Source organism: Salarias fasciatus, chromosome 23 (genome assembly GCF_902148845.1).
Source record: "Salarias fasciatus chromosome 23, fSalaFa1.1, whole genome shotgun sequence".
In the NCBI taxonomy this organism is placed as follows: domain Eukaryota; kingdom Metazoa; phylum Chordata; class Actinopteri; order Blenniiformes; family Blenniidae; genus Salarias; species Salarias fasciatus.
This window is the reverse complement of record NC_043766.1, coordinates 2,121,656-2,135,433: the sequence shown is the minus strand read 5'-3', so window position 1 is coordinate 2,135,433 and position 13,778 is coordinate 2,121,656. Positions and strand designations below refer to the sequence as shown.

The window sequence follows — 13,778 nt, the reverse complement described above, 5'->3', positions numbered from 1 at the left end:
TGAGTCTGGTTCTAGAAAGTCTCCTCTGAGTCTGGTTCTACAGAAAGTCTCCTCTGAGTCTGGTTCTACAGAAAGTCTCCTCTGAGTCTGGTTCTACAGAAAGTCTCCTCTGAGTCTGGTTCTACAGAAAGTCTCCTCTGAGTCTGGTTCTACAGAAAGTCTCCTCTGAGTCTGGTTCTACAGAAAGTCTCCTCTGAGTCTGGTTCTAGAAAGTCTCCTCTGAGTCTGGTTCTACAGAAAGTCTCCTCTGAGTCTGGTTCTGCAGGAAGTCTCCTCTGAGTCTGGTTCTGCAGAAAGTCTCCTCTGAGTCTGGTTCTACAGAAAGTCTCCTCTGAGTCTGGTTCTACAGAAAGTCTCCTCTGAGTCTGGTTCTACAGAAAGTCTCCTCTGAGTCTGGTTCTACAGAAAGTGTCCTCTGAGTCTGGTTCTGCAGGTTACTTCCTGTTTCAAGAAAGCTTTTTCGTGCCACAGTCTCCTGTACTGAGTGATGTGGAATTGTTTTCTCTCTCTCTGTCTCTCTCTCTCTCTGTAAAAGTGCCTTGAAAGGGTGTGCTGTATTTGGAAATCAAATCAAATTAAATTTTATTTGTATAGCTCTTTACAATAACCAAAAGGCATCCAAAGTGCTTTCCAGCAAAGCAGTCCATGAAACAGGGTTTTGACAGTGGAAGGTGCCGCAGTGCTGCAGGATATTAAAGACTTCCGATGTACAGAGAAACAGAACAGACAAAATAAGTGTTGTTCTACAACAGTGAGTCTTCAGCTTCAATTTAAAAAGGCCGAGATCAGAGATCAGCGGTGGTGTGAATGTCGGGGAGCAGTTTAAGAACAATCCCAACTTTAGTATCTTGAACATGGGACTTGTAACAGATTCTGGCTCAAAGAAATATAGAAATAAAACTGATTTAAATAGAACATATCCTCTGAAGCAGAGATACACAAAATTCCAAACAGTTTCTTTCCTGTTTGGTGTTGTTTTCATTCCAGAGCTGAGCCTCAGTCTATTTGGGCAGCTCGCACTGACACAGCTGAATATTAAGCTTGGTAGAGTCATTTCACCTGTTTTAAATCATGTTTTGGGAAAGAAGCATTAAAGAAATATTTCACTTTTCTGTTTTGAGGGGTTTCAACAAAACAAAAGCAAGTGATTTTCAGGCTTCATGTTATTGAACCTTGGACGTTATGGAATGTGCGGTTTGTTGAACAGCTTTAGATTTGTCTGAAGCCACTCAGATCAAAAGTAAGGTGTGAGAACATTCAGATGATTTGCTGGGTTCTGCTTCATTTTGTTGTTGTTGTTAAACAGGAGGACACGTGCTCAGTCAGCTGTGGACTGTCTGGTTTGGTCTCAGACTGATGTACTTTGTCTCCCTCAAGTGGCCGACAGTAAGATGAGCCTCCTCTTCAAGTCTGCCCAGGTTTAACATTAAACCACATACTGACAGAGGAGCGTACCCGACACTGCTCATACACTGCTAGGCTACAAGCAAGGGTCTCAAAAGACCACAAAGCTGCACAGAGAACAAAATGGGAGCAGAAAGCAGGGACTCGAGATCTGTAACGGTTCCTACATTAATGTCACAGTTTAAACCAGCGGTCTGCAGACTCGAGCCTCCAGGCCAACTGCAGTCCAGTGACGGTATTCAGTTACAGAAAGCTGCGAAGACATCTTGAAATACGCTCGACTCATGAAACCCAGGCCTGCATCGATCTTTTTTTAACCTTATGACAACCTTCCCATGTTTTTAATTATGGCATGCACACAGAGGGTAAAACCAGCGACTGATACGGCCTTTTGAACCCGGCCGACTTCACCTTCTTCCTCAGAGCAGTCTGGTATTAGACGGCATGTGCATGTTGATATTTTGAATGCAAACTGGTGCGTTAGTCCATGTGCAAATGATTTGTCTTCCACTTGATATCTTTTTGAACACATTCTAACAAATTAAATTCAAGCATGACAGAGGGCACAGGCTACAATTCACAAAATATGAAAACAGAAGACTTTCAGAGTTTTATTTGTGATAAAAGCAGGCACAAAAGGCTCATCGAAGGTCTTTCACATCACTAAAAAGAGACCTCAACATCAGGAGGAAACAACACAAAACAACAGAGGAGGTTTGGAGAAATCCTCTCACTGATCAATTCATTTATTTCAGCTCTTCTAGTCCAGCAGAAAAGTGGGGGAAAAGGCTCCAAACTGAAATACAAGATAGGCACAGTGAACTTTATCATAAACTATCTGTTATTGAGCTGACTGATCAGCTCAGGATCAAACTACATGTTTCAACTGCGCCACTCAAACTTCAACTCAGGCTGCAAATGTAGAAAAATACTCCAATATAATTAAAAAACATCTATTTAAGATTAAAACCGTGGCTAGTGGTTTCTATAAAGTTTGTATAAAGACTCAAATATGCTCCATACTAAACACAGATTCATCAGATGTGTACTTGGGTTTGTCTTCCTGGGAGCGTAATACCACTGATGACCTGTAGAGGCAGAAAAGGAGAAGACACCGGAAATAGAAATCCCTTCATGGAAATCTTGTGTTAATGTGTGCGTGGCTACAAGCATAATACATTAAAAAAAAAAAAAACACCGTGTCTGGCCATCAGACACCTTCTTTCTAGTGAAGTTGAAGACATTATGCAACTACCATTCAACCAGGCCTAATTTAAATGTAACCGCGAATAAAGAAAGATACACATTCAGCAGTTCTGAACCGGTTTCATAGATGTTTGGATTATAAACTGGATATAACACGTCATTGGAATCAGTTCTCCTACACCTCCTTTGCACCACGGACCAGTTTGAAGCATTATTTTTCCACAGAGCAGCATTTATAAATTCACCTTAACAATGCATGAAAACAGAAAGTGACCGAGTTCAGACAGGAGAGCAGCGCCGACGGAAGCAAAGCCTTTTTCAAATTAAAACCTGATGGTTGGTGGCCCGATTTAAAAGACGCACGGCAAAGTTTGAACCACGAGTGAGGGCAGCATATCTGGGCCTCTGACGGTTTCCTTCAGCTCGTCCCAGAGGATCGCAGCGTGACTTTAAACCTTATTCCAGTTTTTCAAAATGGCCCCTGCGGCTTCGATAGTGCTGTCTTGCTGTAATGGAGGAAAAACAAAACAAACAAACAAACACTATGTATGTGAAATAACACAGAAACACCCAAATATTATTTTGTCCCACATAATTTTAGAGTTTTGTTGTTTTACCTTAATGAAGCAAAAGCGAATATACTTCTCAAAGTTTTTCTTGGACTCGTCTCCAACAAACGCTGTAACGGGGATAGCTGCCAGTTTCTGTGGAAATCACCGTTACGCTCCGGTAAAGCAGGATAAACAGACTGCGGACATGCGTTGAGGCTCAGCACAGACACCGGCGTACCTTTTCTTTAATCATCCACTTGACGAATTTGTAGTCGTAGGCTTCATCGTCCTGGATGTGTGACAGGTCCTGATCTACAGAGGTCACAGAGCGGGGGGACAACATTAAACCTGCGAGGATACAAGTTCAGGCCACAAGGGGGCAGCAGACACCGGCTGGTTGTGTGAGAACCCTCCTTTCTGAACCCAGTTCAGACACTGACATGTGAAATGAAGAGATTTCAATGTGTTTTGAGTTTAGGACTTGACCCTGTGCCACTCTATGAACGCATCAGTCTGCAGATGTGTGTGAGACTCACTGAGGGACGTCACGTCCACCAGCATGAAGTATCCTCCCTCTGGGATGACGGGGGTCATTCCCACCTCCCTCACGATGGCGGCCATGCGGTCCCTCTTCCCCTCCAGCTCCTCGGCCAGCGAGGTGAAGTAGCAGTCCGGCTGGCCCATCAGCTCGTAGTTCAGCAGCAGGCCCTGAGCCACGGCCTCCTGGAGACCGACACGGCCAGACGCTGCGGTCAGCGCCGGCCCTGCAGAACCACAGGCCCGGCAGAACTCACCTGTATGGGTGTCGGGCAGGTGTACACCGTGTTCTGCATGACGGTCTGAAGGTGCCTGACCAGGTGCTCGGGTCCGATGGACCAGCCCAGCTACAACGAGCAAACGTGACATATTGAGACACCGCGAAATGTTGAGGCGCGACTTTTTTAATCCACGTTATCCGTACTTTCCATCCTGTGACGCTGAACGTTTTCCCTGCGCTGCTGACGGTGACGGTTCTGTCCCACATGCCCGGGAGGGTGGCTACAGACACAGGATACAGCAGGAGTCACCGCTCTGCTCTCTGAAGGCCGAACTACATTAATTCAGGTCTTCTTTGAGTCACTACAGTGACTCCTGTTCACACCGAGGCCCTCCACACAACACTTCAAGCTGAAACGCCTCGTTTTTGTGTTTTCATGTAAGAAAATGTTTGCGTTCCCCCTTTTGCTTCAGTTTTTGAAAAGTAATTTTCAGTGGCTCTGACCATTGTCGTCTAAAGTTTTCACCTGAAACTGATGTTGTGTCGACAGGGAACAGGAATCGTCCCCCCTGGGACAGCGTCCTCTTGTTCTGTCCTCCACCATTAGTACATCCTCAGCATTTCTTTCAAGTGTCCTCGTGTTGTTATGCTGAAATTCCAGTTGCTAATCCTACAATTTTATTCTTGAAGTAATTGGGAAAACTCACAGATGGCACAATGATTTTGAGCTTAAGGAGGATATCATCAGAGATTGCTCCATTCACTGTGGAGTGGACGGGCACTGCTCTAGTGCCACCGCATGCTAATTTCTCTGCTTTTGAGACTGAAATGTTTACACTCTACTGAAGTGCTATGGATGATTGAGAATGCAGAGTGGGTAAGGAGTGACAAGCCCACGACTTACAGTTTGAAACGGTGTCATATGAGCCAACTCTCAGATAATGTAAATGATCAGAGAACCCAACATGGCCCCCATCGCAATGATTTCAACCCCGGAAGCCATCGTTAAAAAGAAGTGAAGTTGCGTTAAACAACAGTCGAAACGCCAGCTTGTGGTATTCCCACCATATCGCCACTGCTGCAGACAATGTACACTTTTGTCATAATGTCAGCGGTTCGGAGAAATATCAGCTCTCCTGCAACCTCCTGGGTAATTTCCTACTTTGCTAACAAGACTGTAAGGAGGAGAACATACCGATCTTGACGTGGTGGTGTCCCTTGTAGGTGAGCCACTCGTAAACCTCGTCGCTGAAGCACAGAGTGTCGTGCTTAATGCAGAGGTCTGCGATCATCTGCAGCTCGTCTCTGCTGAAAACCTGTCATGAACAGAAGAGAAAACTTGTCTTCTGGCCGGACCGAGAGCGAGACCACTGTTGCAAACGCACCTTCCCGATGGGATTGTTGGGCGTGTTGATGATGATGGCCTTCGTCTTCGAGGTGAATTTACTGGACAGCTCATCTGGGTCCAGATACCAGTCGGCACTCGTGATTGTCTTCTTCCCAGATTTCTGTCAATTTGGAGAAAATCATTTCTGTTATGGAATTTAAAAAAAAACCCAAAGTGTTGAAACCTGATGAACTGTGTTTGACTGAGTTCGAGGGAAATGCTATTGTAGAAGGGAGTGCTAGCTATTCAGAGCTGGGACGTCCACACGCATAAATGTGAGGAGAAATGTCAATAACTTTCATGTATTATAAAAAATAAATACTACACCTCTGCGTTCATGCTGGTTTGAAGATGATGTGAACCTGCTTCAAACCTACCAGGCGTAGCGGTATCAGCACAGGCTTGGCTCCCGCCATGCGCACCATCGGTACGTAGCAGTCAAAGAAAGGCTCGATGATAATGACCTGCAGAGAAATACGACACGCCACGTTGTGCTGGGTACTGTGTGCCGCACTGAAGTTCCCATGAAGCACTGTGAATGTGACGCGCTGTCACCTCGTCTCCTTCTTCCACCAGGCCTTGTATGGTGCAGAACAAGGAGCCGTATCCACCCACTGTGACGAGGATCTCTTTGAAGGGATCGATGTGGCGACCACAGACCTTCCCGTACACCTGGGAGAGTGCATTCACCAGAGGCGGATGGCCCTGTGGAAAACACAGCACCAACCCTCCTTATCGGTGAACCTCGCCAGAATCAACTCTTTGTATCTCCTTTTGAACTGGCATTGCTTGAACGATACTTTAGTCTGCATTCATAACTTATTCCAGATTCTTGCGACACACTTTGTGGCACAAAAGCTTTTGAGAGTTGTATGGACTTTTTGCATTTCAAACTATGTCATGATTTTTTAAATGAATGAAAACTGCAGCTGTGAGTTTTTTTATTGTCTTCAGAATTTGTGATTATATGCAAAACGGTGATCACTATAGCATTATCCTGGTGGCTGGGAGGAAATGTAAAGGGGGACTTTGGTTTTTAGCCTGGACTCTGAGACGTCCTCTGTCCTCTGTTTAGGCCGCTCACTGGAGGTTAATGCCAGACCAGCTGTAAAGTAAAAACTTTAAACCCTGACACCAAGGAAACATACCGACTGGTTAATGTTTGAGGACGGGGGGGCCGTGGGAATGGTCTACGAAGGAGGTGGGACTTTGGGAAACCAAACAGGATTGTTTCAGATTAAATTAGAGAAAATCCATTTGGGAGTCTTTCATTGAGTCTTTCCAAATCTTATGAAATATTTGACACTTTCTTTCTACAATCTCTTTGCCGTGCTGGGTTTATCGATTCATGGTTATGAGGAGTTTTTAGGAAGCTTAAGCAGAATGACAGGCTCTTCTGCACCAAGACTTGACTTAAAAGCAGTTAGGAGCAGAAACAAGTGAGGAAAACCCTTCTGTCCCAGACGTTCTGGATCAGGACCTGAATACTAAAGTAAGTCCAGTGTGAGGCCTTTTTCTTCTCTATTGGTCCAAATCCTTCACGCTCTCTTGAGAGAGAAAGTAGCGGCGTGAAAAAAGGTCAGAACGACCTCCAAGTTTGATTTCTTTTTTCTAATAAATGTTAAAAACTGATTTGAAGAATTTAGAGAAAGCAGGTGACAGCTCTTGCATTAATATATCTGTAATGCGTTCACTGCAGAACGCTGCGTGACTTACGAAGCCTCTGGTGTACTGGTTCATCCTGTCCACCATGGCAGCCTTTGCGAGAGCCTCTTTCACATAGGAAGGCGGCGGGATGTCGGGGAAGCCTTGGCCCAGGTTCACAATGGACGGGTCGGCTGACAGAGCAGTGAACGCCACCCTGTAACAACCAAGGATCAAACTAAAAGTGGAGCTCTCAGTTTACCGGTCAATCTACATTTGTCCACATCCAGAAGAGGCAGGACACGCTTGAGGAACTATGTCTCTCGGCTGGCCAGGGAACGCCTCGGGATCCTCCCAGCGCCAGAGTCTGGGAACGGGGCAGTCTGGGAACGGGGCAGTCTGGGAAGAGGGCAGTCTGGGAACGGGGCAGTCTGGGAAGAGGGCAGTCTGGGAACGGGGCAGTCTGGGAACGGGGCAGTCTGGGCGTCCCTGCTGAGACTGCTGCCCTCGTGACCTGGCCCGGATAAGCAGCAGAAAAAAGATGGATGCACTAAAAAGCTCAAAATTCATATTCGGTTTTCTTCCAGACATGCTTGTTACTAGTAATATATTATAACATCTTGTTATTTGACAGTTTTTCAACAATTTGAAGTGCTTAAGAGACACAGAGCTCCCAAATCTAAACATGGTCATTTGTAATTTTCAATAGTCTCTAAATTCAGAAACAAACTCGTATTCCCACCAGAGATACTGGATAGCGTCAACATCCTGAATGCTAATATTTTAAAAGCAAATATTTCACCTCCAGTGACCCAGACTGGTAAAACGCTGCCACAAAACACTTGATATGTGAACTTTAAAGATCTTTATTTGTTTGTTCGTTTTTGTGGCACAATGAAGACGTGATGAGAATGTCGATATATTCACAAAACCAAACAATTAAGACCGAAAATGACCACAACCTCAACCTAAAGCCATTATTAATAAGTTGGGGCTGACCGTCGTTAACACACCATTACGAGCATTCTGTAGCACAACATTAATTTTTATTGCTACACAGAATTATTTACTGAATCGTCTGGATCGTCCTTCACTCACCACACATTCTTGTCCAGTTCCTTCGATTCTTTTCGTGTTAGTGTGCCGCGACATCATTAAGTTCTGCAACATAAAACCAACAAAACCATCAATCAACGGTTAAATGTCAAAAGTAACAACAGCTCAGTGTGGTTTACCTGAAACCGTCTTTTCACCTGAACCACGAGAGTCTAACAATGAAAAGGGAGTCGGCGAGCAGCAGATTTCACTCAAGTCTTACTTATCACCACACTGCTGCGAGGAGCTCTGGCTTTTGTGCAACAATGGTAAAATCCGAGTTTAGTGTGGATCTATTTAGTAAACATTAACAAATAATGGTGCAAGGAGGGAACGAAGCCCGATGGGCTTGGTCAAGGCTCCACCCCTGAGAGCAACCATGTGTTGGCGTCGAGTGCTGATGTCTGAGCAGAGACCGTCTATCTAAACCCATTTGCACAACAGCTTCTCAAGTGAAAAGGCGCAATTTTTGTTTCAGAGCAAAATTTTTTGTTTACACAACAACATTCTGAAAACGACATCCCTTTACATGGAAATGCCAAAAATGATATATTTTTGATTTTGGGCCACTCGTGGGTGTGGCTGTCTGTTTTTGCTATGAAAACACTACTGCAGCCCTCCCGGATCAAGCTACACAGAAGAAAGTCAGTTGCCGGAAGGAAAATAGATACTATTTCAACATAAAAAGGATTTCAAAATAAAATCCGTGTCATTTTTTTGCCTCGACAATTTTTTTTCCAGTCCTACGAGCAGAATACACAGAAAACGCTAAAGAGCAATGGAGCTGGCTAGTTCGGCTCTTCTACTGAACTCCTGGCTCTATAGTGAACCCGTGTGAACTTCTGTTCTCACGAGTGCAGATTCCGCCAGTATCGCCAGATTGGGCAGGTTTACATTTCACGATTGGAAACAGTGAGTCAGACTTGGCAACCCTGCCAGAGCCTCAGGTGACCACAGACCCGCCGCAGGCCGAGTGAGGGACAGTCTTGTAGAAACGCCGTACCGGAGACACAGCACATCCAGTGTGAACCCAGCGCTACTGTCCATCAGCTCGCACGGTAGCTGTGTTTCTGCTGTCGACACGGCAACGGAGCCCAAGCATTTCTACACAAGCTGCACGGACCTTTCCGACTGTAACAGTACAGCAGCACTGCCCGCTCAGTGTAAATGTGATCAGTGTTCCTGTCTGCAAACAGTTTCATCTCAAACAACTGCAACCAACTTCATGGTGTGCACAGCTGCAATGAGTCACTTTTTAATTTGACAATAAATCTCACAGGCGACACGCGAGCGCCAGCCCATTCTGCTATTCCATTTTATTTTGTACCAGAACTTCATCTGTGCTGCCGTTCGAAGCAACTCCTCCACCTCCACTGTGTGCTGTAATGGCACACCAGTGTTGCTGTAATCTTGATCTTGTTAAACGTTTGACAAGGTGTGTGTACACACACACACACACACACACACACACACACACACACACACACACACACACACACACACACACACACACACACACACACACACACCTTTAAATCATTCACCTATATTGACAGCTGTAAGCAAGAGTGGAAAAAGTAGTTTTGAATCGTGACTGAAATACGGTCATTTTGCTGCAATAATCATCATAACTTGCAGTAATAATCACTAGCCTGGCTTTGTGTGTTACTGACTGGTAGAATTCATACCTTTGAGCCTATCTGTTAGACATTGAGGCAGAGTGGTTATAGAGGAAGACAGAGGTTAGATATTGATGTTGCTGAATCTCTAAAGACAGAAAGTGTCTCAGTCACTGACCTCAGAATGGCACCTTAAAAAAATAACAATCCAGTTTGTTAATTACTTTCGGTTAAAGTAACCACAGCTGCCTGAGTTTCATCCCCAACAAAAGCCTCTAACCATGCTTTTTTTTTTTTTTTAACTGCATGTGTTTCATCACTACAGCATAATCAAACAACCGAATCAACAAACTTTGCGAAACCTTTCCTGAAACCCACGATGTCACATGCGTGGCTGTGAAAGCATTTTCAAAGTCAGCTTACCTGTGAAGAACAAAGCCTCCTCCTGCAGGTTCGGTGAGCTAAATGACACAGAAGGGTGGAGGTGTTCAGGACCTGCCGTGCAAAGCTCATGCTGTATCGAAACAGAAACAAGTTGAATCAACAACGAAGAATGAATTATTTCAGTGGCAGCGTCTTCCTGCTATGCTTCAACCATGCCACGCCGCACATCTGTTTGATTCAAGTGGTTCCATTATGCAAGTAGTGACCTTTTGCACAGACTTTCTTCAGTGGGATGGCAATCATGAAATGGATTTGATTACGGGAGTGTGCTTCTCTAAAGCAAACAGTCCAAAGCAGTAGCTCCTGACCTGTTTTACTGCTACTCCCAAAATTGCCTCCATGGAGACACAATCTTCAATGTGTGCCAAAACATTACAGTAAAATCAAATACCATGCGACACACCCACTCTCTCCAAGCATTGTGAGGTTTCCAGGCCCTGCTCTAAACCTGTTAGGCCCCAGGGTTTTGGAGGCAAGGTTCGCCTAAAATCACCTATCTATATAAATCAACAATATCTCCACAATTATTAGGGCAATATGCATAATCTTGGTCTCAGCTCATAGCTAAGACCTTACAGAATATAATTCCAGTGTCAGAAACACTGAATTTTAGCATGCCTGAGCAAATTTTGATAAAGAAAAGGAAAAAAAATTAAATTGTTACCCTCGCCTATTTTTTTTTTAGGTAACACACTGGAAAACACCATGATAACAATGTAACAACTCATAAAGATGCCACTGCCTGCATTCAGCAACTCCTTAACTACAGCTGTATCAAGTTACATGAGAATAGCACAAAGCACATACATTTTGAAAAGTGTTTAAAGTGGATAGTACCAGTAGTAAAAATCCCCTTTGCAATACGTGAACAACAATCTATGTAAAGGGCACATAAAGAAAAAAAGGCAATGTGCTGTAGAAGCCCAACAAAGTAAAATGTGGATGTTTCAGAATAAAAAAATTGCCAATATATCACAGAAACAATAACTAATTGCCATTCGTGTGCGTCTCGCTCTGCAATGTGTCTACATCCAAGATGGGAGCAGAGCTCGTGCGGTTACGCTCAAAGACATCTCCCAGCTGGATGATGGCCTCAGTGACTTGTAACATATAGTTCGAAAGCTTGCTGTAGAAAGAGATGTAGAATGTTAAAAAAAACTTTAAATTCCCAAGATTGATGACAAGCCCTCAAGATGACCACAAGAGGCAGCACATCTCATTTTGGCGCATGATGCTCTTCTACTATTCCAGAGGATTATGAGGTTAGTTTTGGTCAGAGGAGAGCGTGGGTGGATGGAAAATGACTACAAAACGGTAAGGAAATAAAAATAAGATGTGTTTGGCGTGAATAGTTTGAGATTTGGTGAAGAACTGTGAAAGAATCATGCATCTGAGGAGATGGTTGTGAAATGTGAAGATCAGTTTTGCCCCTGATGGGAGGTGGCGAACTGTTGCACATATATTTTAAAGTTGTTAGAAAACAAATACTCGGTTTTCAAAGTGCAGCTGTAGCGTTCAGTTAGTGAGATTAAGGCTTCTTGTTTGAGCCACAATTGAAAGAAATCATCCCCACAGCACTTTGGTCACTTTTTACACTTGTTGAAGTCTTGCATACAGATGTTGGAACCAGTACCAGATCCATCAGGGTTAAGCAGTTAATCCAACATAGTTGACATGTGGTCAAAAATTTTTGAAAAAAGGCCAACTTGATATATTTCCAATCTATTCAAATGGACTTCAACCCCAGGCGGGCGCATGACTCATGAATAAGACTAAAAAAGTGCAACACTGTATCCAGAAGCATACTGCCATCTCCTGGAGTTAATGATTGATAAGGTTGTTTGAGGTCTCATGGTTTTAACTGCAACTTCAGCGTTAAGAGCATAATAACCCCACTGGATCATAAATGTTCTTTCAGACCTGTGTATGGAATATAATGAATAACAACGATCATCTAATTACCTTGCAGTATTTTTTTTTTTTTAATTGTGAAGTACAACCCAAGTGTTTGGTGACACTGTGCATGGGTGCAGGACAGTGGAGCTCACAAGGACTCCTCCTCTTTGGGTAAATGAGCACCAACGGAGAGGAAAAAAACAACTGTAATGGTTCAACAGCATACTGCCCTAAACCTGCAGCATCTCAAATAGCCTTCATATAAAATTATTGTGAATATCGATGGTCTATTTTGGTCCAGCGTGTGAATTCCTCAAAACAAATCCCCATCCCTACCCGAACCACAGTTAAATGTTTCCACAATCTGTCCCAACTTTTTCACTTGTCTTTCTCCCAAATGCAACTAAAATACCAGAAAGTCTCCTCTAAAAGAAAGTCTCCTCCTCTGAGTCTGGTTCTACAGAAAATCCTTTCTTTTTCTTTCCAGCATCACTTGTGCATGGGTATAAAAGTGTCTTAAATGATTGCATTGCATTTGGCGACATCTGTATTTTATTTTGGTGAATTGGACTGTACTGAAATGATAAAGTACCATGTGGCAATGTGGCTCTTTATACTGTTCCTTTAACACTGACACAAGACACAAACTTAGAGTTTACTGTGTTCATCCGATTCGAGATGTCTGCGACCCCTGACCTAAAACAAGTTTGATCCCCAACACTTTCTGTAAATTAATACTCGGCCCTTCAGCAGGTGGCGCCATTGCGTTTCAGCATGAGTTCTCACTAACAACAACAAGGTGACACGAGAGATCCACGAGCCTTCAAAACTAAAAAACACAACTGGTCGAGTTATAGAATAGTGGTCAACAAACCACCTGCAGAAGTTACAGTCCGATTCACACACGCATACACACCCAGCTAAAGCTAGCCTGATGGCTCTGCTAACGGTAAACAGTGAAGTTAACAGGCTAGCTGTCCCGTTAGCTTTCAGAACCTGCAGCGCCACCGATGAGCAAGAAGCACGTACCGTGGGCCGTACGGGGATTAGTCACCGGCTCTGCTGCTGCAACTTACATGTAGTGACTGAAAAGAGCAAAGCAACGGGAACTCCGGAGGTTTGCAGCCGCCTGGAGGAGGAGGAGGAGAGGAGGAGGGGAGAAAGCCGCCCGTCAGTCACCGGACGGGAGGGCAGCTGCGTTCAGGGTCTATCGGAATAACGACGCTTTCACGTGTCAGCGGAAGACTCAAATGAAAATTACTAAAACTTCAAGCAGCCTGTACTTATTTCTGCATTATATTGTGAATCTATGGCACATTAATCTATGTCATCACTGTGTCATATAGAGAAAGATCACAGTTTAAACCAGTGTGATCTATGATTTCTTCTATCATAGTTTATTCGATTTAAATGTTAAATGGACCGGGAGAAGGCTCATTGAACGCATCACTGTCCCGTGACACTCAGGGACGTAAGGGCGCGCGCGCGCGGCGCACACACACACACACACACCACACATATATATTATATATATATATATATATATATATATATATATATATATCTATATATATATATATGACTATCCACTCAATGAATAATAACCTAAAACTTTTCAGTCACTTTTTCAGCCTTATTCATTTTGACTAATAATCACCTGATGCCTCATATAAACAGCTGATGACAGCTGATGGTGTTACAGTATGTTGAGTAGATTATTTCTTCTGCTCATGCACTCCCTTCTATGTAGATTTACTGAATGATGTGTGCAGAAA

The 13,778-nt window shown here is 43.9% G+C and overlaps 1 pseudogene; it reads right to left on the bottom strand.

Annotated features, from left to right (window-relative positions):
- Positions 1-2,002: 2,002 nt before the first annotated feature.
- On the bottom strand, positions 2,003-13,130 carry LOC115382262 (kynurenine--oxoglutarate transaminase 3-like; annotated as a pseudogene).
- Between the last annotated feature and the right edge of the window lie 648 nt (positions 13,131-13,778).